General features: G+C 41.5%; 1 long non-coding RNA gene across 2 annotated transcripts in view; it reads left to right on the top strand.

Moving 5' to 3' along the window:
* LOC122176381 overlaps positions 1-27,764 on the top strand; it is a 130,480-nt gene that overhangs the window by 11,001 nt on the left and 91,715 nt on the right. For both annotated transcript variants that reach the window (XR_006177708.1, XR_006177709.1), the window contains exon 2: positions 6,892-6,965. This is a non-coding gene — a long non-coding RNA (uncharacterized LOC122176381). The remainder of the gene's footprint in view (positions 1-6,891; positions 6,966-27,764) is intronic.

Raw genomic sequence — 27,764 nt, 5'->3', positions numbered from 1 at the left:
AGGGATGGTTCCTAGAAAATTAACTAGCATTGCTGTAAAACAAGGATTGGTGGCTTAATAGCAATCATGGGTGGAGCTCCAGGAATCCCTTTGCTGTACAGTCACCATCCTGCACAGGCTTCTGCTCTCCAAGTAACACTTTGCTTCCAACTTGTGAAGTAGATGCTGAGCTGGACATCAGTTCATCTGTCTGTGCACTGTAATATTGTCAGTGACATCCAGTACTTTGGGGATTTTTGATTGCTGACTTTCAATGACATTTGGAGCAATCTCCGTAGCCAGTGTGAGATACTCCTCTGTGCTAGAGAATATAAAAGAGACTGTTGCATTTAATATATTCAAGCACGTGAGAGACAGCAGCAGTTTGTGTGATTCATTGGGAAGAGAACAGTGCATCATAGCATGTTCTGTAAATACAAGCAGAAAGAAATCATGGTACATCCAGCTGTAAATTTTCTTTATTGCTGAAGTGTCTAAATTAATAAATGCAGGAATAATGGATTAATTCAAACAATTGGGTCTAACACAATGACTTGCTCATTAAATGGGAGCACACTTGGCTGCCCTGAGAAGGGTACAAGGTGAGGTGGTTGTGTGTCATTTAGGATATGGCCTCAGTCTGTGGAAGGGGTCAGTGCAGGGAGATGGAGAGGCTGCTTTCTGTTCTGCAGCAACGTGCCATGGTGAGAAGCACGCTCCTGGAGCCCCTGCATCTTACACAGAAAGGCTGCCTGTGGCTCTTACTGCCTTCCATCCCTTGACTTCTTTTTTTTTTTTCTTTTTTTTTTTTTTTTTTAATTTTTAATGCCTCTCAAGCTCGAGGTGGGTGATCTCTATGTTGCAGTGACCGAATATCTCTCATGTTGGAGTCTTGTTCACTTCCATTTTCCTTGATCTGGAAGGTGGAAACAGGGAGAAGTGCACGTGGTTTCTTTGTGCAGATTTCAAAAAAGGAAGAAATGTAGGTAAATACTTGCATTTTTAAAAGAAATATTGATTTTTGCTTGTGATGAGGCTGACAGGAAAGCAAAGCTGGCGGATGGGAGGCAGAGCAGTGTGTCTGCTGTCACATCTTGTACGAAGTTTGATGCAGCCAGCTGGCAAATACCAGCGGCTCTCCTGAGCTCATTGCTCACCCTCTTTGTGTTGACATTTCTGGCAAGGAAAGGTAAAGAGTTATCCTAGCTATGATAACCTGTGAGATTTCGCTCTGCGTTTTTCTTAATTTGCCTGAAATTAGTCTCACCTAAACAGGAGCCATCTGTGTGCCAGCGTTGTTGTTACTGCTGGCTGGGAGAGCTGCATGGCAAGGGAGGTGGCATCTGTAGTGATCCAGCCCCACACCGATGCCTCCAATGGAGAAGCTGATGCTGACAGGGAGCTTCCTTTCCATGTTAGGGTCTGCTTCAGAGACATTCACACAGAGCCCTTCACTTCATTGTTGTTATGAAAGTTTTTGGGCCTGGCTCCCTTCTCATTCCAGTTCTACTCTGAGGTGACACTGGAATGATTTTCTTCTTTATTCTTCTGTAGCAGTGCAAGTCAAAAATCTGGCTAATATAGAATGTACCCCCCACACAAAAAGAAAAGAAAAGAAAACCAAGCCAAAACAACAACTACAACAACAAGGGAGGAGAAACAAGCCAGGATGGACTGGCCTCTTGCAGCACCGTGGAAGTGCATGTACTTCAAACACAAACCAACATGGTTTGGGAAACTTGAGGTTCCTTGCAATGGTCTTGGGACACAAGGTATCATAGAGTGTAGGTTTTTTTTAGCACATGAAGCCATACTGAAAATATACAGTGGATGTGAGATACTGGATTGGTATTTTAAATAGTTACAGAAAACCCACAACTGATACTGAGGTCTGAAGAACAATTTCTTTCATTTGAAATAGATACTGGGAAAAAAAAATCTGCTATTTTAGTAATATAACTTTACTGAATGTATTTCTGATTAAAAATTTTGTCCCTTGAATAGCTGGAATATGTCAAGTGGTTGTGTCATTATCTGATATTATTTAATAGCCTCAATTGGAGTCTTATTGATGGCCAAATAGCGATAAGAAATCCTTTTCTTGTTTCAGAGCAATGGGGACATGCTCTGCTGGTTCATGTTTTCCAGTTGTTGAGAGATATCTGTGATTGATGTTGATGTAAATAAAAAGGAAGGTTTTCTTATGGTGTTTTCCTCTTTTAGTTAGAATACAGTTTGGAGAACAGAGGTTACATGTCTGGAAGGGAGACAGATACAATGCTGCAGATCATTGCCAAGAGGGTGTGATGTACTGTGCTCACATTTCTCCTCTGCATTGGCTCCAGGTTTGGCTTAAACAAGTGTCAGGAAGAAACAGGCTGCTGGGTAGGCTACTGCAGAGCAGCAAAGCCTTTCGTGTGAAGGACTCCACGAGTCCAGAGTGAGGCTGTGAATGAAGATGACTGAAACCTGTATGGTTTCTGCCTCAAATTCAGTTGCAGATTGATGTAAAATTGAAGTACGGCAGGGGAAAACACAATGCCTGTTGCCCATGCTACTGTTAGAGCACAAACTTTGATCTGTCCTCACAAAATATCTAAACTGCTCTAAAATTGAGTCTAAATGTCACTTTCTCTGTGCTCTTCTCCTTTCCCCTAATGAAATAGTGCTTGTTGGTTTTTCCCCTAACCGAGTTTTTCAGGAGATTAGATTCAACACAATATGGAATCATGTTAGCTGTCAAATCTGCTAAATGAGAAGACATCTGTTTTCTGAAAAAATAAATAATGTCCTCCAGACATCCTTCAAGGTTTGGAGAGGGTATTTTCTCATTGCATAGAAGGTAAGCTTCAATTTGAATCAGTACTTAGTGTTCGGTGGAAAGGAACCTGGAGGCATGCAAGTTATTGATAAATGGTTTTAAATGTCTTTGTTTAAACTGTTGTGTTATTTATATCTCTGAGTCCCCTGGGAGCAGTAAATTGTCACGCTTGGTTTCAGTGTTAGTAGTTCTGCTATCAAGTCTAGTGAATTTGGTTGTGTGGGTCCTAAAACATATTTAAAAGCCTTCACACCGTCGTGTGGTGCTGCTTAGAGTCTTTGTCAGAAGATTTTCTGGTTAGAGTTGGCGTTATAATTGTAAAAGAGAAGAACTTAATGCTGACTGCATGGGAAGCTGCGATGAAGTGGCAGACTTGCAGCTCAAGTTTCTGACAGGCAGAAGATGTCTGCATTGAGGGGGGGAAAAAAGCAAATGCTGCTTTTGTCACAGTGGGTTTGGGACATGCCAGATCATAGAGTCTAAGGCCTTACATAACCAAGAGGCCAAAATATGAGGATCACTAATTCTGTAGTGCTTGTGTGCTGCTGGATAAATGCCTCATGAAGCCTTCTTTCCCTCTGACTTGATAAGCAAACAAAATATATTTTCCATCCTTAATAGCTGACAATTTACCTTCAGAGGAAAGAGGAAATTAAAATTTAAAGGAACCCCAAATGAGTTGACTCTCTTGCTAGCATCCTGTTTCTTTAGGCTTTGCTCCAGTGCTTGCATTATCTGTGCTGTGTAACACTGTTTTCCCTTGGAATTTGGTTACTTCTATATTCTTCTCTCTTCTTAAAAATGTGACCTTTGACTTTTGAGCTTTCATAACTGCTATTAATTTGTTCAATAATGAAAAAATAATAGAAAGGGCAAAAATTATGGTCTGGTCTGTCTGACTTCAGCTTTTGAACCTGCTATTATTTTCTGTGGAAGTTTTCCATCCCCCCCTTCCCACCTTGGGGATGCCAACTGCTGCCTGGAGGACAGCTGCTGTGAGCGCGTGTTTCCTCATCTGTGCATCAGCTACAGCTTCATGCAGAGGCAGACGGGCTTCCTCTTGTTCCTTATCAGGCCTTGGTGTCCTGCCCTGCTGCTGGCTTTCTGACCTGCTGTTTGTATTCAGTAGGCACATCTCTGGCTCAGCCTCCCACACCTTGCTGTGCAGGCAGCTGCCCCTGTTTGCTTTCCCCCCAGGGCTGTGACTGGGGTGCAGCTTCATTATTCAGAGCCTCAGACATGGGTGATGCACTGCGACAACCCTGTGATCAATGCTGGCCCTGAACTACCTTGTGTTTTCTTGTACCTTTTGCAGTTCTGGAGCTAAGATACTTTGAAACTCTGAGTAACTGAGTGATGAGAGGTTGCCCCCCGCCCCCCCCCCCTTTCCTCTCCAGTCCTTTGCAAGGAATTTCACTCTGTTTCTTCAGTGCAGTTATCTTAAGTGGAATCTGGACCAGACTCTGTCCCAGGTGCCCCCTGTCAGAGACACCTTCTGTTGTTATGTGGCCTGAAGCAAATAATATAGGAGAAGGCTTGAGGCCAGAAGATTTCTTTCCTCTCAGCACAGCCATATGTACTGTGAAAGCATCTTTCCAGCACCTAATACTTGGATGATTTTCCTCCTTAATGCCTGAAAGCTTTGCTCACCTTGCTGGCTGCCTGAACTCAAACTGCCTGCCTCTCCTTCCAAGACGACAGCCAGGAAATTATTACAGCACAATTTAAGGACCATAAAATATAGGATGAGCAGATGGCAGGTCACTTTACCTTCCCATGAACAGTCTATGTCACCGTGGCACTGCTTTAGCATATGCTGAGCCACACTTGCAGCCTGAGCAGGAGCTGTCTCTGGAGGAGATGTCTGTCAGAGCAGCAGCCCAGCAGCGCAGACCTTACGACTGTGGCAAGGAATCTGGGCACTGCTGAGGAGCTTTAGCAACAAAGAGCTTTAAATACCTGCTGCTAAAATAATCATGATAATCTGTCCACCAGCTTTTTCCTAATGTGCATTTTCTAATTTGTTGTGGGAGGTAAAATCGTTTGACCAGTGGAATGAAGATGTGACACTGTGGCCGTAATTTAAATTATTAAACAACTGGAAGAGCAGCTATCAAACAGCAGAAATCCTACCCAGAGAAGAATGGCAGCCTTCACAGATTAATTTAAAAAAAAAAAAAAAATTGGAATATAGTTCTTCATAGAAGGGAGTTCCTGTTGCAAGGTAGCCTTAGTTCTGCAAAAGATTAAAAAAAAAAAAAAAAATGCATTTCCCTGTTGCAGGATTTGCTGTAGTTCTGTTCCCCATCTGATCTTTTTGAGTCTACCCTTGGAATATGGGATCTCACGCTTTCTCTCTCCCTTTGTGCCCTGTGCTCTGTTGTATTTCATGGGGACAGGATGCTGAAATAGCTGGTATGGTCATTCCTATCATCCCAGACAAGATGTTCTCAAGCAAGTGAATTTCTCTTCTATTGGAATGTGAAGAGCAAAGCTCTGTCATATACTGGTCCTTGTTGCAGCACTTGAGCTGATCTCCTTATCCTTTTGGTGTTAATTACAGAAAGCCTGTGAGCAGCACTGCGCTGAAGAAGGCTGTCTGTTACTTGTTAACCACCAACACAACCGAGCGTACCTGATGAATGGGGACACACTGTGTGTGAAAATTGTCACAGTTCCTTTACTGCTAGCGGGGTTGGAACAAAATGGGTATGATATCTAGAAATTTCGTGGTAGAGTGGTGTTAATTTCAAAGGAATGTATCTTCTCAAAAAAAAAAAGTGCTACGTGTAAATGAGCTCCTCAGCTCTAACAGCAGGACAGGCAGGTAAGTAACGTGTACTGAAAGCAGCACAGTAATTCAGAAATAATTCCTCACATAATTTATTTTCATTTAATGAAGGTGATCGTTTTTCCTCTTTTCACACCCAAAGGGAGTGGGGAGCAAACGTGTAGCAGTTTTTCAGCCTGCAGCCCAGCAAGGGCTGGGGACCTTGTAGCTGCCTGGTAGCAGCCCAGTAGCTGAGGACCTTGGGGCTGCTAGTGGTCCCTGCCTCAGGAGACCTCCTTATGCAGGTTTGGATAGTGCATGAAATACACTCTTGGTTCCCTCATAGCTGAAATGTTTTGTAGTGTCCCCCCGTTCCCATGTGTGTCCATGCCCTACAGTGGCTATATTTGGCACCTTTGTTGGCAATGCCCCTCTCAGACACAGATGCTGATGGAGCTGGGAATTGCAGCTCTCTTCTCAGCTCTGGGAATGGCCCTTTTCAAGGACGTTTTCAAGAGGCTTGCATTGCTGCTTGCTGTTTAAGCTAAGGAATAAATAGCACTTGACTATCTGCAGCTGCTTTTGGCACCTTTCACTGGTGCCAAAATTCCCCTGGTGATCTGCAAGAAAATAACCACTAAAATCACCTTCATTTTCTAAGAAATATTTCATAGTAAAATGTCATCTTTCATATAGGGCAGCTGAACTTTGTCAGTTCCACCGTTTATTCAACAGGGAGCATTCCGGTTTGCACTTTGCATTTCTAAGAATTGAATTTGCTAAATGGAGCACTTCCTCCTGACAGAGCAGGAATCATACGATGGTTTTTTTTCTTTTCTTTTCTTTCCTTTCCTTTTTTTTTTTTTTTTTGCAGCTGGAAGCCATTTTTCCTCGCATCATGGAGCTTCTGAGCCCTGTTGAATCTGGCTTAGTGTTTCTCAGGGGACAGAGGAAGGATTGCTAATAGCTTTCCGACCGGCTTTAGTCTCTCTATTCATAATGCAGACGCTCAGCAAAACAGGCTTGAGCAAGGTCCTTGTCCTGGATGACTTTTTGCTAAATAAGTTAGCAATGCTCTAGTTAGCAAAATCTTTTATCCCCTGTGGATGTGGTGTGAACTTAGTGGTATGCTACAGCATGGCCCTGACAAAGATAATATGAGGAATGCCAGGAGAGGAGCAGTGCGGCTGTGTCATGTTTGATGAAGCCAGTTCCTGATCTGCATACTTGGATGTGCCAGAGAGATAAAGTCATATCTCGACCTGTAACAGGAAAATTTCCTGAAGCATCGGAATATGATCAATCTTTTTCTCTCTTGCAGATGGACAGACAGAGCTTGCTGTTCCTCCTTAGAGAGCAAGGAGGACTGTTGTTCTACATGAAACGTATTAATTAGTAAGTATTTTCCTCAGTAATCTTGTCTCCTGAAAATATATATCCCAAGTTCTGTTGTACTTTTAAGATTTCCCCTATGGAAGTTGTACAGTGTAAGGTCATAGAAAAGAGAGTAGGGACTCATAAAAATTCATTGCAAATTTTGCAGACTTTTTTTTTTTCCTTTGCTTTTTTCTTATTCTGGTCATGCAGTGAAATGAACCTTTAGATGACAGATACCAGACTCTGACAGGTATCTCATCTTGTACTGAGGCCAGTGACGGCCTGAAAGAAATTGCTCATCTGAGTCAACAGCCGGCTTCTCCAACTGTGTTTGTCTTCAGTGCTAATTTCATTTCTTTGCTCAGTTTTCCTGGAATCTAAGCACACACACCAACCTGATAAATAACTGAAGCCAGCAATAAAGATAAAGGAAAGTTCTATACTCCAGAGGTCAAGTTAGCCTCCAAATCATATTTTCCCCTAATGGGGAACAAATTCAATGCTACCAAAAGTCAAATGAATGTTTAGTCACCTGAGAAAATACCATTATAAGCTGAAATGAGCTCTCATTACTTTTTCCATTTTATTTCTTTAATTTCTCCTTGGCTTCTGCTACAAAACTAAAAATAAGGCCATCAGTCACAGGGTGCTTTAGAGACACCTTCAGGGCAGGAGCAAGGTTCTAAGGTAAATCAGAGCTGGTGGCTCTTAAAATGGATGAAATCACTTGCATTAGGCCTTCAGGATGCATATTTTCATTTACTTGATTTATTCTTATTGTTTAAGTTGTAATGAGAAGTGACACAGATGCTGTGGAGCCAGACTGAGCAGAACTTTATAGTGAGTTGCCAGGGCAGAAAATCCCATTGCGAAGGAATCTGTTACTCAGACTTGTTTATGAGCATGGAGCAGCAGAAAACCAAATAGATGATTTAAAAACAAAGAGGAAAAAGGACAGACACGTGGTGAAATAGGCTGTTGGGCACTGTGTGCTGGACAGTCTGGTACAAAGGGCTGTGGAACTGGGCAGAGGGCAAATCAGACCTCTTTCTGCTGGTGAGGTGCCGATCTCTTTGTGGAAGTGAGGAGGATCCGTCAGGCTCTCATCCTTACTCTGCAGCCACCTATTTCCAGGTGAGCTGGTCCCTTCCTTCTCTGCCTAGCCTGGGAGATGCTAGTGACTTGTATCTTGATTACATCTCTGCCATCTTACATTCTTTGATTACGTGAATATAAAGGCTGCTTATTGTCTGAAGCAATATTTCTGATAGCCAAACCTGCTTGATTGAATCCCAAATGATAGTGGAATTTCGTTTTATATCATTGTGATGTCAGCAGATTATGTTTCCATGTCACTGTACCACAAGCATCCTAAAAAGAAGGTTGTGGGTAAGGCGTGATACCAGTAGCAAATGTTTGGTAGTTACACCGTCTTCTGGAGAACTGATGTAATCAACAGGGCCAAATACCTTTCTAATAGCATTTCCAAGACTTCTTGGTGCAATTTGTATATTGAAAACTTCATAAGCCACATTTATTCTGCACATCATTGAAGGAGAGTAAGGAATTGCTGTGGAGGTAGATGTTAACACAGACTGGGAAGAGTGGATAATCACTTATACATCCTACTGTATTGCTTACCTCAGGTGATGTCTGCTTCGTTACTTCGGATGCACGAGTCCTGATTGTTTATGGAAACTTTTCTTTTTAGTTCAGGTGCAGTTGTGGAGTTCATAAAGGGCAGCCATATAGCTCAGGTTTACATACAAAGGATGAAATGTTTTTTTGTTCTTTAGAGGTCACTTGTTTATTTTAGAAATCTCTTTGATTTGATGAAGTGATGAAACTTCATCTGGTTTATGTAGTAAAAAGGATAAGCTAAAGCTAAAAGGATGGCTACGTCAGCAATGCCTCTGAGTTTCTGTACTACAGAAACTTAAGTGTATTTTAACAGAGTTAAAATACCCTTAAAATACACAGAGTTAAAATACACTTAGAAATACCGTGATAAGATATTATCATGGAGCTGGCTTGTCGCTTAAACAAAAGCGTTTTTACCTATGTAAGATGGTGTCTGGGTTTTATAATAAATTACTTTGGACAAATTATTGAAGAATGTTTCTTGTGTATTTTGTGGCTTTTAGCTGCTTGTGTTGCCACTGCAGTGGGACATCACTTGGTGCAAATTTCTTGTAAATGTCAAATCCTCAAGAAACTCCTTGCCTCTACTTCCACAGAACCAAAATATTTTCAGAAGAATTTTTTGTATTTTTTTTGTCAGAATTATTACATGTGCAGTAAATAACACAGGCAAGACTACGACTCATTTAAATATTAAGATGAGCTGCCAGAGATACGACATTTTTAGCAGCGAATGTCTCCCTCTCATTGGTTTCCAGCTGACTCTCTGGGTGCTGGGATATCTCTTTTCTCATGGAGCTGCTGGATTTCTGTGTCAGTGATGTGTGTGGGAGATGAAGTCCAGCATCAGAGCCAGGCTAAAGAGGAGATGGAGGGCAGGAGGTATGCAGCTAATAGTTGTCATGGGCAGCTCCTCAGACATTTCACAGTCAGATAAATCAGCTGGTTAGGTTTTTTTGGAGTGAAGTTATCTGAATTTCTCTTCTTATGCATATCCCTTGCTCTTATTCAGAAGTCAGGAGGAATTCTGTTTTTTCTTATTTCCTCCTCGAAGGAGTCAAAGCCAGTTCTAGGAAAGCATGTCACTTTCTAGCAAAATATCCAGTTTTAAAGACAAATTATTTTCTGGAGGAGACAAGTTTGGTGATTTGCAATTGTAGTGATGTATGTACTCCAGGGATGAAGTTGGCCAACTGTCTATAAGAGCACACATGATATAACAGATGTAAATGGAGTATGTATTGTTTGGCAGTGGGAAAAGGAGCGCTGCTTTTGACGTAAAAACAATGAAGTGGATGAATCTGAGAGCTAATGTGGTATCTGGCCCTTCTCTGTATATAAATAAAGGAACAGTACAAAAAAGCTGCTTTTCAGATTTTAATAAGATGGTGTCTGACAAGACTGCATTTTGGTTTATAGTACAGTGTTTCATTTTTTTCTCAGTTCTTCAGAATCTTTTTAAATAATGCATATGTGCTTATATTTTGTGGTTGCAAACTTTTACATCACTAAGTCAACAAAATAAATAAAACAAAAAACAAAAAAGAAGAAGCTAAAAATTAATGTAAATTCCTGCTGGTAGATGAGTTCAGTAGCTCATCTGGTCAGTAAGATATTCCTGAACCAAAAGTTATGGTACTATGTATGACAATTCTGGGAGTTCTGGGTAACTGGGGATGTTTGGTTCCATGTCACCAATGCCATCAATAGCAGATGGCTTTGGAGTTATGCCCATGTCCTGATTTTGACTGAGATTGAATTCATCTGCAACACCTCAATCAGACTGGCCATGTCTTTTCCAGTAGTAAAGAAAGTAAAGCTGTTTTTCCTGTCCTTGTGTTTAATATAGCCCTTACCAATCCATATCCTACTGGATAACAAATCAAAGGAAATCCTTCCATCAAAGGAAATCCCTAGTGCTCACTCAGCAGCCCTCCCTGGCATTACAGTTTGCTGTACTGTTTGTAGGATGGCATTATGTTCTGGGCTCTTATTCTGGTCGTGCCTTGCTGCTAGATTTCCTGGGAACTGAAGACAAGAGGAAGTTTAAAAGCTGCTGGTTTAATTTTTGTCTCGGCATCTGTGTATGGAGTGAACAAGTATGCACTGCAGCAGTGCTGTGTCTCTCTCAAGTCCATGTTTAGTTGTTTGCTGAAAAATAAATAACGTTTGCAGTGGTCAGCGAATGGTCTGCTTAAACCTCTTTTTACTTTGGGCTCCTGTGCACTCCCGTGTGTGTATACATATTTTTTTTGCTAATAGGCAGCAGTATAAGCAACCCAGCAAGTAAAAATTGCATCCCTGAAAAGTCTTATTGCTGTCCGGAGTGGCAAAGAGTATTTAGAGCTGAAAGCTCAGAGCTGGCCTGTGCTGCTTTTTTAAGTGATTGGAATGGAGTAGAAAATGTCATCACTTCTATGTTTAAGTGAGTGAAAATGTGCAAATCGTGGACTATGCAGCAGTGTTTTAGCTCTCTCGAGGACTAAAAAGGGAAAAAAAGCTCGCAGAAGTTATTTGTTGATTTAAACTCACTGTTGCTCAGCCTGAGGTTCTCGTGCAGGTACATTTGCAGTAAACAGCTCAGAGGAAAGGTTGCTTAGAGTGGAACTTCTTGGTGGGAAGAATTATGGATTTATAATATTTAACACCATTAATTATACCTGATATTTACTTAATGTTTCACATGGTAAATTTGAACTGATTTATGCAACAATTAAGATCTCTTGTACATCTTAAACACCAAGAATAAAAGCAGGATGGTGAAGCTGTATGCCTCACATCACCCATTAAGTCAATGGCAGTGCTAAGGTGAGTCCCATAGTCTCCAGATGCACCCAAGGCCTTGTTCCTCCTCTATTTTACTGCTCATGAACATTTGTTCAGCTGAAATTTAATAAGAATTCAAGTTCTCATGAAAAATTATGTATCTGTGTCTGATGAAGAAGAAGATGGGCAAAAAGTGACAAAATTATTTTAGGAATAATCAGATATGTTTTAATTGGCTGAGAGGATCAATACGCAATAGTCAGTGAGAAGCAGAACTAAAGATGGGGTACCAAACAGCTGCCAACAGTTTGTTCTCTCTGGTGACCTTGCAAGCAGTCTGTGGTGTTGGATACATTAAGCATCAGCTGTGAATAATGAAGAAACTTATAAAAATTAATCTGGTTTTTTTTTTTTGAGGGGACAGTTAATGAGCTGAAGAACTAAATTTATTGAACAAGTCATTGATTTAATAAACAGTTTCACTTGGGAGTATGGTGCCTCTGTTGCAAATCATAGCTAGAAGTGTGCAGAAAGGGGCCTGTGTCTTTCAGGTAGGTGTATACTGCATGTTTTATGGCAGATTTCTGGCCTTTCTCAAAAAAATTGTGAACACTTAGGTAATGACAGCAAACAGAATGGAAATTGTGTTAAAGTTTTCCTGAGGAACATCACTGTGGCCAAGCTACAGCAAGAAGAAAATGGGCATTGGGCTTGTAATTGAATGAGCAAGAACATCCAGAAGGGTAATACTAGCAAAATTTGGAAGAGAATTATTATGTTATCTGTCAAATCCCAAAGTAAACTTGATTAGTGGCTAGAAAGAGGCATTTCTTTTTTTTTTTCTTTTTTTTTTTTTAAATGAAAAGATGCTCTCCTGTGTCCCTGCTGCAGGGCTGTGGCAGCATCTCTCTGATGGATCTGAACTGCCTGGTATCCTGCAGCAGGGCTGCACCAGTCAGAGCTTCAGCAGCTCTCACATGTCTTGTAGATCTCGTAGAGGCTTCCAGCACAGGCAAGGAACAGACATGGATAACAGAGGATGATGGAAAGGCTGCGTGCCTGTTTCCGTGACACAATTTTAATTGCTTCTTTTTCCTGAGGTATGTGGGATCGGTCACTAGATGCTTGACTAGGCTGGTGGATCCCATAGGGTAATTCCCACACAGTTTTCAGTCTTTCTGATGTTAAAGCAAGACTGGTCTGGGAGAAAAACTTAGTTTTCTCTTTATTTGCTGATGCCTGCACTGATGCGTGGAAGGAAATGTCTGATCGTAAGCCACACATCCAAAGCTATACCATGGCAAGGAAGACAATTCCCAGCACCTGCAGTATATGGAAGAGGATGCAGCGTGGCTACTTTATAGTCATGGGAGTACCTCGGCTGTAAGTTAGTAATAAGGATTAATGAATGATTATTTCATTGATTAAAAACGTATAGCATTTGTGTATTGCTGATGGAATCAGGTGCCAAGGAGAAAACGTGCTAAGCCATTTATTTTAGCCTTACTTACACTAAAGAGTAGCAAACAGATCAATAAGTGCTTCTCAGAGAGGAATGTTTGGTGCTGGTTAAATGCTCAACATGCAGGGAGCTAGAGGAGGAAAAGCTGCTGTAGTAAAAGGGATTTAGTTGTTAAAAGCAGGGCCATACCAGATTTAAAAAATTTTAATATTAAAAAAATAAATAGAAAACCTTACCCTGAGTGAATAAAGCATCAATTTTCCTACTTTTAAAATGAGATCTAAAAAGGAGCTCAGTAATAGTTTTGGTTGCCATGGCGTTTAAAGGTGCAGCTCCACAGACATTTCAAATAACAGGCGATGCTTTTATCTGCCTGCATGGCCGAGTTAATTTTCAACTGCTGGAAATGTTCATGTAGTTTGCTTTAATTATTCTATATTGGCAGTTCATAAAAAGGCCCAATTCTGCCACCTTTATACGGAGAGAGCTCTTTTTTCCTCTGGAGAAAAAAAAGATAAGATGAAGGCTGAACTGGTCAGGAGACGCAAAAGGGAATGCTGCAGTTCTGGGCTTGCAGAGACATATGTAGGAACTCTGCTGATGGTGCAGGCGTCTGCTGAAGTGTGGCTCAGGGCTGAACAGAGCAGAGGAACGTGTGGAAAATTCACAGCTAGTGCAGGCACTGATACTATCCTGTGTATTTGCTTAAGGGGCTGTTATGGCTGGAATATTTGGTCTTGTATCCTCTCAGGTTTTGCCCTTCTGGAGGGCAAAGAATCCTGGCTAGGAATGGTTATAGACTGAATGAAAAGATTACTGAGTAGATGAGACCTGCAGTTAGATTCCCAAATCCATACCATACGCCTTGATCTGACTTCTGACACGCTGAACGCTTGGCAGTTCCCCCTGCCTTTGGTGGTATGTGCTGGTTATTTGCTGCTGCTGATAGCAAAGCTCTTGGGCAAGTGCTTGGATCCTCATCCCTGCACTCTGTGATCTCATCCCCATCCCTGGGCAGAGCCTGGAAGGTTTTTCAAATCTTGGTGTGTGTACAGAGCGTCTTGATCCTGTGTCCTACTGTCTGTGTACCTCACTGGCTGAGCTCCCTCTATCCCATAGTGTTTTGAATACAGCCACCAGTCCCAGATGGCATCCCTAAACTCAAATACCTCTTTCCTGTATTTGACTGTAGCTGAAACATAGGAAGGAAACTGAAAGGAAAAACTGCCAACTGATGATGTGATATGATGTGGCCCTTAGTAAATTTGCTATGGCTCTCATTTGAAATAGGTGATCAGTAAGTACATTCATTATGTTTTCTTTCCAAATATTAGTTGTCATATAATCTGCAATAAAACAGCGTTCAGAGACTCAAAGTCTACTTTGGTGAATTATTTTAGTGGTGTCTAACATTCCCCTGCCTCATCTTCCACTTACAAGTGTGAGTCAGGAGCCCTCTGTTATTAAAAGCAGTCCCAGTTGTGCACACCTTTAATTTCCTCTGGATTACATTAATTGCATGACAGCTAAAAGTGATCTGGGTTTTTCAGTCTTCAACACTGGACTGCAAGAAATATTTACAAGCTACAGCAGATTTATAAAGATGCCACTGAGATGCCTTGAGAGTAACAATCAGAAAACGCAGTGGCAAAACAACACTATTTTTCAAGGTTAAATGCTCAGAATGCTAAAAACAAATCGCACATAATAAAGCCAAACAAAGACTTGGATTCAACCCCTTTTTTCTTCTACTTGTCTCACATAAAAGTAATATGCTGGTGGTTTAAAGATGATGGCACAGCATCACATAACAATTAGAAATTTAATAAGGGAGCTTTAATTTTAATTTGGTTTTGGTTTTGTAGTTCAAATACCCCTTAGTGTCAACGCCCTTCCTCTAGTGCACGGTCATTTTCTTGTCATGCATGCCTTGCTCCAGGTCTTTATAGGAATTACTTAGCTGAGAATGGCTGCATGGTGCTATTTCAAGAGCAGCAAACATGAAGGAGGGACTGTCCAGGCTGATGTTAGCACTTGGAATTCGTCCTATGTGACATTGAGAAGTCACAAAGCCTACCTGCACCCTGCTTCCCAAGTGTGAACGGGCATTGCAGTGCTGCAGAAAAAGAACCATCTCAAAGGCAGCTCAGGCTTCTCAGTGGTGTGGAAGTTGTGTCTTTGTAACACTACGGGTCTGTGCTGGGAAGTGGTTTGAATACAACCTGATCAGGGGAAAAAGGGCAGCGAGAAGTTCTGTAGTGGTGTAATCTGCCATTAGTAACAATTGAGAACTTACTGGCAGACACTTCTTTGGTTCTAAGCCACCTTTGAGGCTGTAATTTCCCTTAGGGGTTGAATTAAATTTAGTCTGTTCATCCACGGTCTGCTGGAGGGTATTTTTTTCTGTGGTGGGACGGAGGGGAGCCCACCAAGCTGCTGCAGGCGGCCAGGGCAGCTTAGTTTGGGTGACCTGCTATTTAGCAGCTGGGTGGAATTGTTTTGCACTAGATAGGTGACCCGGGTACTTCCAGCAGGCAGAAGCTGTGCTGACAGCAAGCGCTGCAGATTGCTTGCAGTTTAGCTCGGCGGGCGGCCGGTGCCAGCAGAGCTCGGCGCTGTCTGCAGTAACAGGGCAGAGAGTTGTTCACTCTGGTTCACATCCATGCTATCTACTTTCAGTTCAAACGAGGTGCTGGGGGGAGGCTGAGGTATATACCCTAATTATTGGAGGGAGCTACATTATTATGTAGGGGCTTGAAAGTTTGGATTCGATTACAGTACGGACTCTGAAAAGTACTCTGGCTTTAATTTCTCAATCAGTTTCCAAAGTGAGATGAGGAAATGAAATATGACCATTACTATGTAGTTGAACTTTTCAGCAGTGTAATGGAGTCTTAAAGATATGTATTTTTACTAGATTGGTTAATTTATAGTTATTTTTTTCTGAGACCATTTTGTAGATGAAGCTTTAAAATCTTCAGCTCTTGTAGACTTAAGGGTAAGTGGAAGTACTTGTTCTGAGATGCAATTTTTGTGACTGGTTTAACAAACTGGTTTTTTTTTTTTTCTATCTCTGAGCTATTTTTTAATGGGATCCTTATTTTATAAACATTTGCACAGAATAGGGATTTATTTCACAAATGGATATTTAGTATTTCCCAGTTATTTTATATACTTGACCCTCTTTTGCCAACATTAAAAGAGCTGTTTTATTTTCTCAGCCCCTGGAGTACTGGATTGCAAATGTTATTAATTCTGTGTGGTTATGTCATATTGTGGCTCCAGACATATTCTTCTGTAATGAGTATGGATTTTATTTGTCTGTGAACTGGTACATTACACCCATTATTATTTCTTTTTTTTCCCCCTCTGCCTTTTAAGTTGGAAGGAAGTCCTATACCTTGGAAACGTTTCTCTTTCTCTCTTGCTCTTCAAAGTCCCTCAAAGCCTAAAACTGGCTACTATAATCCTACCTTATCCTTTTTTTAACCCATACAAAGAATTACTTGTGAATCTACAGTATTCATTTTTGTTTTGTTTTCATTTTCAATTTTCCCTGTTTTTTTGATGATCCAACTCAAAGTTACCACATATTCTCCTTCAGGGAGTGGCTTTGGGGGACTTAAGCTCTTCTTTAACCCCCCTCTAAGAAGCAAACTACTCAGAACTCTTGGAATGGAGAATATGTGTGTTTGTGTGTCTGCATAACTTGACCTGCCTGAGGGTTGCTTTCTTTGGGCTTTGCCTTACCTGTTCATAGAATCAATTGTGATTGCAGAAGGACAGACCCAACCGTCTTCAGCTGCCGACATTCTTTTGCAGATCTGAGAGGTGTCAGCAGCAAAAATCTGCACCAGTCCCCTGTCTGTGAGTCTGTACTGTAGTGTTCTGACTCCATGGTAGGAATGAAGGGGAAATCATTAGAAGTGGGGGAGATGCCCAATGGAGAGGATGGGATTTGTCCACTGCACTGCAGCAGGGACAGTGCTGAGAGGAGGGAGCAGTAAGGTCCTTGATGAGCTGGGAGGACTTCCACAAGCAAAAAGCTGTAGTTATTTATCCAGTGCATTCTCTCTGCCTCAAGATAGTAAGAGAAAAGGTAGGAGATTAACTCACCTCCCTCTGTGAAAGTAACTGCTCCAGGGAGAAAAAACTTAGTCTTCAGAGCAGCGTTGAAATATGAGGGCTGGTTCTGTTCTTCGCATTAGGAAGAAGAAATCCTTCTTCCCACTGCTGCAAACCAAATGAGTATCTGACTGAATGAATTTGAGGCAAGCAGCTAATAAAATCTAAAATAAATGAGATTACTGAATCAAATCATAGGATGCAAAATATTTGTGTAATTGTGTAATTCAAAGCTGTTTCAATATTAATGAATATTATAATACAATGATTAAATACAGAATTCATTTTTGTTTTGCAAATGTGCCTAAGCCCTTAATCTAGCAGGGTATTTCAACGTAGGTAAATTTTGTTGAACCTCTGCACAACTAGAAACCCCTTCTTGTTCAAAGCCCTCATCATCACTCAGCCTTCTCTTTGCTCTGCTGCTTCCCATTGTTTCTGGCTCACCTGCTGAAGATAAAATAAGGCTCTGCAGCTAAGAGGGCTCACTGAGCAGTGAGAACCCCGGGGTATAGTTCAGCACAGCTGAAGTCCAATTGCCTAAAGCACCCTCTTATTCAGATCCTGCCTTTGCTTTTCCTGCAGTCTGATTTTAGCCTCTTGTATAAAGTGTTTTTCTCTGAGTAATCTTGCTGATCACATGGAGCTGTTTAAGGAGCGAGGTCCTGCTTAATAGCACAGAGTGAGGCAGAAAGGAGCCCCAAGAGAAACCAAAAAATCTTGTCTGCATACTCGTCTGTGCTAACCTCTACTTACGTTTGGTTTACACAGCCTGAAGTGCCAACATAAGCCAAGCAGTGCTTTCTTTTGCTGTGATTTTTTGGACCATCTTCTCTTAAAAAAAGTTCTAACACCTTTGTGTTTCTTTCGGCAGGAAAGGTGCAGAACTTCAGTCCAGGCTGAACAAAATTGATTACTCCTATTTTCTGCTGGCTGGTAACTAATCTTGGCTCCTTGGAGCCTTGCTTTAAGTTGTTCTACAGAGTTTTTGTGTTGCTGTAAATCACTGCTGTTGTCAAGATGGAAAAGTTTTGAGATTTCATCCATCCATTATGCTCTCTACAGCAAGGCTCTTGGCTTGTCTCTGGACTCTGCTTCATCCTCACTAGAAAAGGGGCAGATTTCTTGACTGTAGCCTTCAGATTAGCACTGTGAAGGTTTTATTCTATATCCTGTGAGGGAGGGCAAGGCTAAGAAGTTGCCCATCCCTGCTGACTATCCTTGCTGGTATCCTTTGTGTTTGAATCTGTCCACAGTTAAACCATAAGACTGAAGCTCTGTGGGGAGTTGGGATGCTATGATGAACAGCTGAGGGGCTCCTGTCCTGGGCAAGCCAGGTGGTTTTTGGGTTGTTGTCCCATGCATTTCTGCCTTGGGTGGGCAACTCTGCCTCCTGCTCTGTCCCTGCAGTGCTTGCTTCCCCTTTTTTTTTTTCCCCCTGCAAAGCCAGTGTCAGCTCACAGAACAAGTGCCAACCAGGCCTTATCGAGCTCTTCAGGCACCAGTAGAATCATCCCACCTGGTTTCTGAAAACCAGAGAAGGAGCAGATGTATTATGTCTGGAAATAGCTATATGTTTGTGCTGCAGGGGGGATTAATCATTTGAACAATTTACCTTGGATTGTGCTGGATTCATTGCCACATTAAATCTTTAAATCAAAACTGGATGCCTTTCCTAAAAACAAGATCAGCTCAGAAGTTATGTGCCTGGTAAAGGACTTCCTGGGTAGAATTCCATCTTGCACAAGTTGGAAAAAGCTGTGACCATTTTAGGCCCTTCTAAGGCTAAAATTCTTACAAAGCAATGCTATGGGTGAATCTCTCCTACCCTTCGGGGTTCCCTTTGCACTAACCAGGAATGAAGGATGTGGTATAATGATTACATGAGATACCTTCATGTTATTCATTCCATGTACTGAAATCCATCCTACGCTATAGCTCTAGCTCAGCTCCTGTATGAATTTCTACGCTTTGGAAAATCGGATTGGTTGTTCTCTTTCTGCACTATTCCCTCAGAAGTACTGTCATGGGTGACAGATATCATCCCTTTATCCTATTAATCTTCATAACATTGTATTCATTCTGGCATCTTGGAAAAGTGTGGGCACCTGTATTCAAGTTATGCTAAATCATAACAGTGTAAATAATACTTTGAATGCTTTGATGCAGGAGAATAAAAACCTTCCTGTAATAGATTCTGCTAGCACTCTTTGTCATAATGGAAATATAATCAGCTGATTTCAGTACCGGTAGATAATATGATAGGATCCATTCTTTGCAGAATGCTGAAGGAATTTGGCAAAATGAGTTGGTTCACAAAACGAATTGCAGAATTATTTAGTAGATCTAAACTGTTTATGGGCATACTTCTCCCCCTTCACCACACAGTTAGCAGTGTAGCTCTCAGTTCCTTTCATACACATACAGGCTTTTGTGCATCAGTTTGCAAACATAGTCTGAGATACAGATTCACAGGCTCAAAGAACACCAACCCAGCATGGGCGTGAGGTTCCTTGAGAGGCAGTGAGTGCTATGAACGTGATACTATTTCTTATAACAAGAAATAAGAAAATGTATTTGGGACAAAATTCAGGTAGTTTTCTTCCTTGCAGAAGAAAAAAAAACCCTCATCATTTCAACCCAGATGTTTTATTCAATGTGAAGTGAACAGCTCATTTTATTTTCAAATGCTAAACTTTTAAGTTTTTGCTTTGAAAAAAGAAACTGTCAAAGGTAATATCAGTAATGACTGTGGAAAACACAGTAGGGCAGTAGGATTTTCTGGTGTTTCTCTTTCTTTGATTAAACTCCCTGCCAAAGTCAGTCCAAATTTACAAAATATGAATATGCTGTTAATACAGTGTTCCTGTTGCTCTGCTTACAGTACTGTGTTGGTGTAAGGGTGAAGAGTTTGATCCTTGCTGCCAGCAGATGAAGAGGTGAGGAACAGGCCAACACTGATGCTGGGTTGCGGAGGCAGGATGACTCTGCCTCTGTGGGCTCTGGACTAATTGCATCGTTTGTATCTATGTTTTTAGCATTAGCCTTGTTGTTTCATGCATGTGTTTGTTTAAGAAAGATCTGGAATTGTTTGTAAGGACTGCTTTTACCAGGAGCTGCTGGCGTGGTTTGAATGCACAGCAGTATTTCATTTCACTGTTCTGTCACTCGAGATGGTTGATTTCTTCACATTACAAGCAAATTACATTCCCTAACAATGATTTTATGAAACAATATATTTTTTCCAAGCTCAGTTTTGCATTGGAAATTACTCAGGTCAGTGTCTTCAAGCCTGTAAATGAATTGCAGGTGCAAATGGGGCTAATTGGACATCTCTGACGGTGCAAATTTCAGCCCTTTGAGACTTCAAAAGGCTGTGGATTCAAATTATGATCTGCAAAACAACAAATTTAAAGTATGTCTGAAAGTCAGGCATTTACTGAATACAACTGAGCTCCCCCTGAAGCTATTAAACCGATGAGAGGTGATGAGCACTGCTGGAAATTAGGCTGTGAGAATTTAAATGTCTTAACTGTGAGAACTCTTACAAGTAAGCGAGCTTCCAACACAGCAGCTACCTCCTCAGTGCACAAATACTAAACCTAGATGTTTTCCTTTCCACATCCATTTTGCATGAAATATGTATTTGTACATTCCTGTTGTTTATTTTGTACTATTTCTCACTGTGCATATCGATATTGCCTCTGATATTTTGTTATTTGTTCCTTAAAACAACAGTCTGCTCAGGTGAGCGGTGTGGATAATGTTCTGTGGCCATGTGCACTTTTAAGATGCTGCACTCGTGCCAGTAGGAGGAAGAAAGGTGAGGCCAGAGGGAGACTTGTGGAGGTCTGGTTAGAGCCAGGGTACAGTCTGAACTGGCTCACTCTCTTGGCAATGGGCTGAAGGAGCTTGGAGCAGAGTCAGACCACAGCCCTACAGACCAGGTTTAGCAGAAAAGGAATAGCAGAAAACAACTTGGATGTGTTTTATATTTCTCTGTGGCCAGAATGATTTTCCAGAGAGTTTTTCAGTGTGAGCACGGGGATAAAGATAAACGTGAGGATAAACTTTGAAAAGGCCTACAAAAGGGAGTGGGTGGACTGTGACAGGAGGAGTGTCCTTTGAATGAGGAGATGCACGGTAAAGGAAGGCAGTCACAGAGAGGCAGAACTCTGAAGGTGTTGCAGTGAGGCTTGGCTGTAGATGGTGCGTGAAGGACCTGTGTCTGAGGACCTACAGGATGAAGAGGAGTGCTGCAGTCAAATCACCAGGTGGCTGCCAGTTGAACCAAGCTGCGTTATAACTAACAAGTTTTCCCCTGCATCGGACATATCTAACCTATTTTCTTTGGCTTCTGAGTAAAGGAATAGGTTTTCATGTGTCTTCTCTTTCACTGTGGTCTATATTACCATTGCTGAAATGCACCTCGGCTGATACTGTGTTGTTAGTGCCTTTCTGCAATCTCCACTGCCGGGACACTGGGCATCAGTCGCTGTTGTAGAAGTGTTTTTTTGTGTATGTGCACGTCAATTCTGGCAGTGAAACAGAGCTCAGTTGTGCACTGAGCTGAGTGAAGAGGTTTGTGTCTGGATGGATCAGAAATGCAGTGACGAAAAAGGAGTGGGAATGTTCACAACCCAACCTTCCCTTACAGGTACGGTGCTGAGCTCTATCGGAGGCTCTAATGTATCCCCGTGTCTAATACAAGCCTAGAGCCATGGTTACCTACCCAGGCAGTGGCTTAGCATTAGCCACAGGATTTACGTTTTCTCAGTATCTGAAAAGCAAGTACTATAAGAACAAATGCAATTTCATGGTAAACATGGTCCAGCTGTCATTTTAAGTGGGAATAGAGCGACTTTGCAATGAATTGCATTATGCTGCTCCGTTGTGTTAAACTGTTCGACGAACTTTGCGGAGCTGCAGCCCTGCCACTGATTAGGAGCAGTGCACATGCATCATGCTACCTACCCTGTCAGCAAAGTTGCTGGAGGGCTCTGGGGACTGCCAGCAGCTGCCTCTGAAGGATAGCTTACTGCCTGAAGTTTCTCAGCTTAATGCCTATTGCTTATATTGCTTGAATTTGTATGTGAATCTGTTCTGAGTGTGCTGTTTTGAGATGGCCTCTGGTGTTGGGATACAAATCCTGATTTTTTTTTTTCCTTCCCCAAATTAGGAGTGCCTAGGGCTTTCTGAAAATGGGCTGCTAGTGTTTCCCGAACCTGAGAATACCTAAGCATATGTCTTTTCGGAAAATACTAGCTCTCATCCAGCTCTCCCTATGTTCATGTAAAAAAAAATAAAATTGACTAATTAGTATTTATTTTATCCCAATGCTTTGTAAGAAGACTGAGTTGATTTAGCATCAGCATGCTTTAAAATCAGCAGGTTTTACCTGGTTTGAGGGCAGGATTCCTTTCTGCACGTGTTCTATAAAAACCAGAATATCCTACAAGAGCCAACAGGTTTGGGTAAGAGAGGAACAGCTCAGAGGTAAGAGAGAGCAATGACAGCCAACCATCTCTTGTCAGTTGAGCAGACGCAGTGACATCCATTCCTCTTTCCTGGGGATGAAGCATAAATAAATGGCAGGAACTGCTTGCATCAATGTGGTGTTTCATGGGAAGGAAGCAGGACTTCCAGACAGTGAGATGTCAGTGGACACCAGAAGTGGCTGCTTTGGCAATTGAAGTGAGTGCCTGAAACTTCTGCTGCCACAAGAGAGAAAAATCAACCTGCTTGCTGCAAAATAGCTCTCTTGCAGTGGTCTAGCTCTTCTCCCATAGAAGTTTGGATTTTATTGAGAGCACAGTGAGATCAGCTTTACAAGCTCTCAGTCTGCCTTCTCAGCCAGCATTTTACTAATCGTGTCAGTAATCATTTGCGTAACCATCAAAATCTAGCTGTGGGAATTGTGACCCATTTGAAAGTATTCCATTTTGCAAAGCAGAAGCTGTGCCTTTCTATGTGGCAGTACTAATTTCTGTATAAAATCTCTCCCTTAAAGGTGTATTGCCTATACAGACTCTGGGCTGTTTTTTTTACAGCTGGATTTGCTGTGAGCATTTATGTGATCGTTCCCTCATTGCCCAAGCTATGGCCTGAAGGCTGCCTTTGACATCCTCTCTCTCATTTGGCATGAAGACTTCTTCCTCTCAATTCCCCAGTCAGATACTTACCGGTGTAACTGGCCACAGGAAGGCAAGGAATAATGTTTCCACTTGATTTCACACCAGAGTATCACACAAAAAGCTGTGAGTGAAAGGCTGCAGAGAGCCTCCAGAGAAATTGTGTCTGAAGGTGCTGCTCTGAGGAAGGATCAAGTCAGCCCACACAGCTCCCAAGACATCTCACAATCTAACTATTCTTAACAACTGCAGTGAAGGGCTTTTTGCACATCCAAAAGCAGCATATCTCAATTCTTTACTAAGAGATTTTTTTTGTTAGTGCCAAAAAAGAACTTTTGCTTCTAATAAAGCACAATTTTTTCTCCTCCTTCCTTCCTGCTTTCTCACTCACAAGGGTGGAGAATAACCTGGAATTTATAATCTTTCTATAATAGCCTTTAATGTATGGAAAGCCTATCATTGGCTACCACACTGGCTTTCTATTTCTTAGATTAAACAAAGGGAACTCCTTTAGCCACTCGTTAGTGCTCATTTTTTTCCTGATTCTTCTCCCATTTTGTGTTTTCCACCAAAATTCATACATTGGAGGAGGCTCAAAAGATCAGTGAAACATCACTTCTTGTTGTAGGGCCCCATCCATTTAAACAAAGACTTTTGTTTCTTTTCATTTAAGGATTATTTGAACTATAAATATAAGAGAGAAAATATGGAAATGTGGAACTTTTGCAAACCAAAATCTCTCAGAATATCTACAACTGCTTGACAAGTCAGTTTTAAGCAGCTCTGTTTCAGACAGTGCAAGTAAGTCATCACCTAAATCAAGAGTTATTTTCTTATTTTCTTGCTAATTTCTTGCAGTCTTCATCTGCAGGCCATGCTATCTGCAAGAGTAATGCCCTGTTCTGCATCGCTATTCATTCTTCAACTCTATGCTACACATTAATTAACAAAGGCTCTATTTTATTCATTCATGCGATAATACATGTTTTTTGTGAAATGACAGTTTAAAAGCTAAGAACTATATCCCAGATCTGGAAAGGGCATGATTTTAGCATGTTAGATATCATGTTTTCATTCTGCATGATAGCATTTCTTGAGCGTCCTCATCTGTAATGTAATTTTAAGGGATTTGCTGGTGTGCTGCAAAACTTTCCATCTAGTGAGCGCGCTCTGGGATCTCCAGTCCCTCCGACTGACAGATAGATAGCCTTATCAGTACTCCTTGCATTACATCCCCCTTGCTGGCTGGATGCACCATAGAATAGTTAGAAAATTCTTTGCTGGAGAGAGAAACAATTATAAAACATTTTTAGAACAGTGAACTGAATGTTTGTCATAGCTGGCAGCTTTTATTTATGACAAGTAGTAATTGCTTCAGCTGGTAAGAAGAAAAAAAAAACACAAGAAAAAAAAAGATATTTTAAAGGGAATTTGGTGCCCTTAGATCTGCAAGTTGGATTCTACAGGCACTGGGTAACTTCAAGCAGCTAACAGTGAGGGTGCTGGGAGGGGTGGGCTTGGTCTGCACAAGGCACTGCTCCTTGAGGGTGCGCCAGATCTAAAGAGAGGTAGCTATGTGCAGACCAAGTGAGGACTGAAAGAATGTTTAATTTAACGAAGTATCTTTCTTATTGGAAAATCACACTAAACATTCCTTTGGAAAGTGATATCTTTGTGTGGGTTCCACATAATGTTGAAGTAGAAGAATCCTCTATGCCTGAACAAGAAGGGCAGAAAGAAGCTGCCAGGACAGTCCTGAAAACATAACATCGGCCAAGGAGTGCCTCTGCTTTGAGGCTGGAAGCTTGCTTATCTAGGCAGCATCAGTCTGACTCCTTTCCAGTCTCTGCTGTGTCTCTTCCTGTGCAGAGGCTTTAATGCAAAGCTGCAGCGGGAGGCAAAGAAAAGGGAAAGATCAGTGGTTACTGCGAGCTGGCTATGGCAGCTGGGTTGATAGAATCTAAGAAGTGGCTGGCATGATACGAGCACCCAGGGAGGCATTTGGCTGGGCTTCTTTATTTCGACAGTGAATTATTCTCTGTGGAGGTCTTGCTTGCTATCGTGTTGTATGACATTTTGGGTAATATTTCAAGACAAATAAATAGAAACAGTAATAGTTCCCTTGTGCTTTTCTCCCAGCTGCAGGATTTTGAGAACCCTTGGTACATGTTTCTTCCAGGACTTCGTTTGAAAGTGGCTGTAACGGGGAGAAGAAAAACAAGAGATTGGCTTTAAAAACAAAAGGACAGTTAAGCTCTCCATTAGATCTTGCACAGATGAAATCCCAAGCACCCTGATTTTACATTGGTATTAGCAGACCCGTAATAGAAGTGTTTTCTGGGAACTGAGAACCTTTGGGCTCTTCTGAAAGAAATCAGCATGTTTTAACCAATATGTGTTACGTGCTTTCCTGGGCTGAGGTCTCTCATAATTGCTTTCTGCTGATACTCTGCAGATTTGCTGGATCTCCGTGTTCCATTGTATAATTAACTGCATCAGAAAAAAGCCATTTTATTGATAGTCTATAGGGTCTATTTTTGGAAGAGAAATGAATAACGTATTTGAAGAAAGTCTATTATTTACCCTCCTCTCTGCCTGACTGTAGGAGGGGTCAGGCAGGGACACCTGACTTTGGGTTCCAAAGCTATCAACATGTATTTTCATTAGACATCTTGTGCTGAAGTCAAAGCAGAGCTGTGTCTGCTCATATCAGCTGAAGATTCAACCATTTTGTGAGCATAAGAAGTGACTTGAAATCTCAGGCTGCCACAGCAGCAAAATCTGACCAAAATGGTTGGGAATCATGATCTACCATGTTTTGTTTCAGGCTGTATAAGCAATCTCGGCCAAAATAAAACCTCAGTCCTGCCAAGATGGATTTTCAGAGGCAAGAGAATCCCCCAAGAGGTAAAACATTCTGGTGAAAAGAAGGAAGGATAATTCTAAGAGCTTAAAGAGTCATGTTATGATTTCGTATTATAATGAAAAGTTCCCCATTGTACCAGCACATGGGTTATTATTCCTAAGCATGCTTAGTGCCTCCCTAAATGTACGCAGGCTTCTGCTGTTAGGATGCAAAAGTTGGAGCCTGGAAAACAGACATTAGGAAGAACTTCTTTCATCTGGAAAGCCAAAGTTACTCTGAGAGTTCTGTACAAGTGCTGTGCAGGGGCTCAGTACTGTGTGCGGTTTTGCCAAGATGGTGAGTGGGAGGAAACGTGCCATGGGGGAGGTTAGGTGTAGGGCAGTGGGGGGAGAGTTCCCTGGTAGCAGAGTTGGAGCTTGTGCCAGAACCATGGTGACTTGGATGAGGCTTTACTGCTGGCTAAATCCTCACCGCTGAGTACGGTGTTCCAAAAGGAAAATAGTAACTATCTGTCTTAAGGCACTTGTTGGAGGAGACACTATGAAATACTCATGCACTAGGTATTATGTGCAGATATCAGAGAGGTTTTATCTATTGCACTAGTGTTTTCCTGCTGTGCTTAAAAAAGTATTTTTTTGCTGCTATGGTTGCTTTTTGGAGTGGTGAACGTATCTCACTGAGCATTGGAGATGGTTTTTTATCAGCTTTGTAGGTTTGGGAGGGAGAACCGAGCCAGTGATGTGCTAGCAACCTTTATAAACATGGCCTTTTGGCAGAGAGTCAGCTGTTGGCAGAAGGCTTGCAGTTGCTTATAAAAAAAAAAAAAAAAAGTCTTTCATTTCGCCATGTCAAACCTAACTGCTTTTTTTTTAAAAAACAAAACAAAACAAAACAAGTTGGCCTTGATTTTGAATTCTTTCAGAGTAGGTTTTGTCAGCGTCTGGTTGGCAATGGCTCTTGGATGGGTTATTTGATTATCAGTTAAGCATAGGTTCTCATACAGAATACGTGCATTTGATTTATACCTGATCTAAATGTCTGTAATGTTTTTTTGTCCCACTGTTGCCTTGTTTGTTTCCATCACTGTATGGCTGCGTGTGTGTTTCAGAGCTGATATAAGTAATATAACCAGATCTTCAAAAACATAAATGCACAAGTGATGGTGCGGGCTGGTACTTGGCTCTCCTTTCAAGGTGCATTTGCTTGGAAAGATGGAGCTAAAATTTGGCATCCTTTTTTCCTCACCGTTTCTCCTGCAAGTGGAGAAACGTGCCCATATCTGTGCTGTATTTTCTCTTTAATGAGAGCAGTCATGCTTTGTTTTTGGGGAGAGTTCTAAATGATTGGAGGAAGGTTCTCTGCATCACCTGCCTTGCCCCTACGTGCATAATCCATCTCTAGCCAGTCGAAAGGATAAAGAAGTGAGCTGACAAATGCCAACGCTTTTTTTAGAGCACGTTATAAGGTAAAGCCCAAAATAAATTTGCTATTGCTTTCACATACTTTGGACATAGCTCTATGCCCAGGATATGTATCAAGAACAATTCCTCTGCTTACAGTCTAAAAATGAGCTATAGAGTACTTTCTCCAACTGCCAGTTTCCTGGGAAAAAGGTTTGCCATGACCATCTATTATCTCAACTGCAAAAGAAAGTAAACTCTTAACCACGTATAAAATTCAGCAATTCCTTTCTAGCAATAGGAGTTTGGCTTTGGTGATAATAAGTGTTGGTTTGTGATTTAATAGTTCACTACTTACTGTGCCTATAATCACAGAGTAATAAATAACTATTGGCAAGATGGATAACAGCTTGATCCGAGAGGCAT

Source organism: Lagopus leucura, unplaced genomic scaffold, assembly GCF_019238085.1.
Source record: "Lagopus leucura isolate 7727_CA_CO unplaced genomic scaffold, USGS_WTPT01 Super-Scaffold_760, whole genome shotgun sequence".
Classification (NCBI taxonomy): Eukaryota; Metazoa; Chordata; class Aves; order Galliformes; family Phasianidae; genus Lagopus; species Lagopus leucura.
This window is presented reverse-complemented; position numbering and strand designations above follow the sequence as displayed.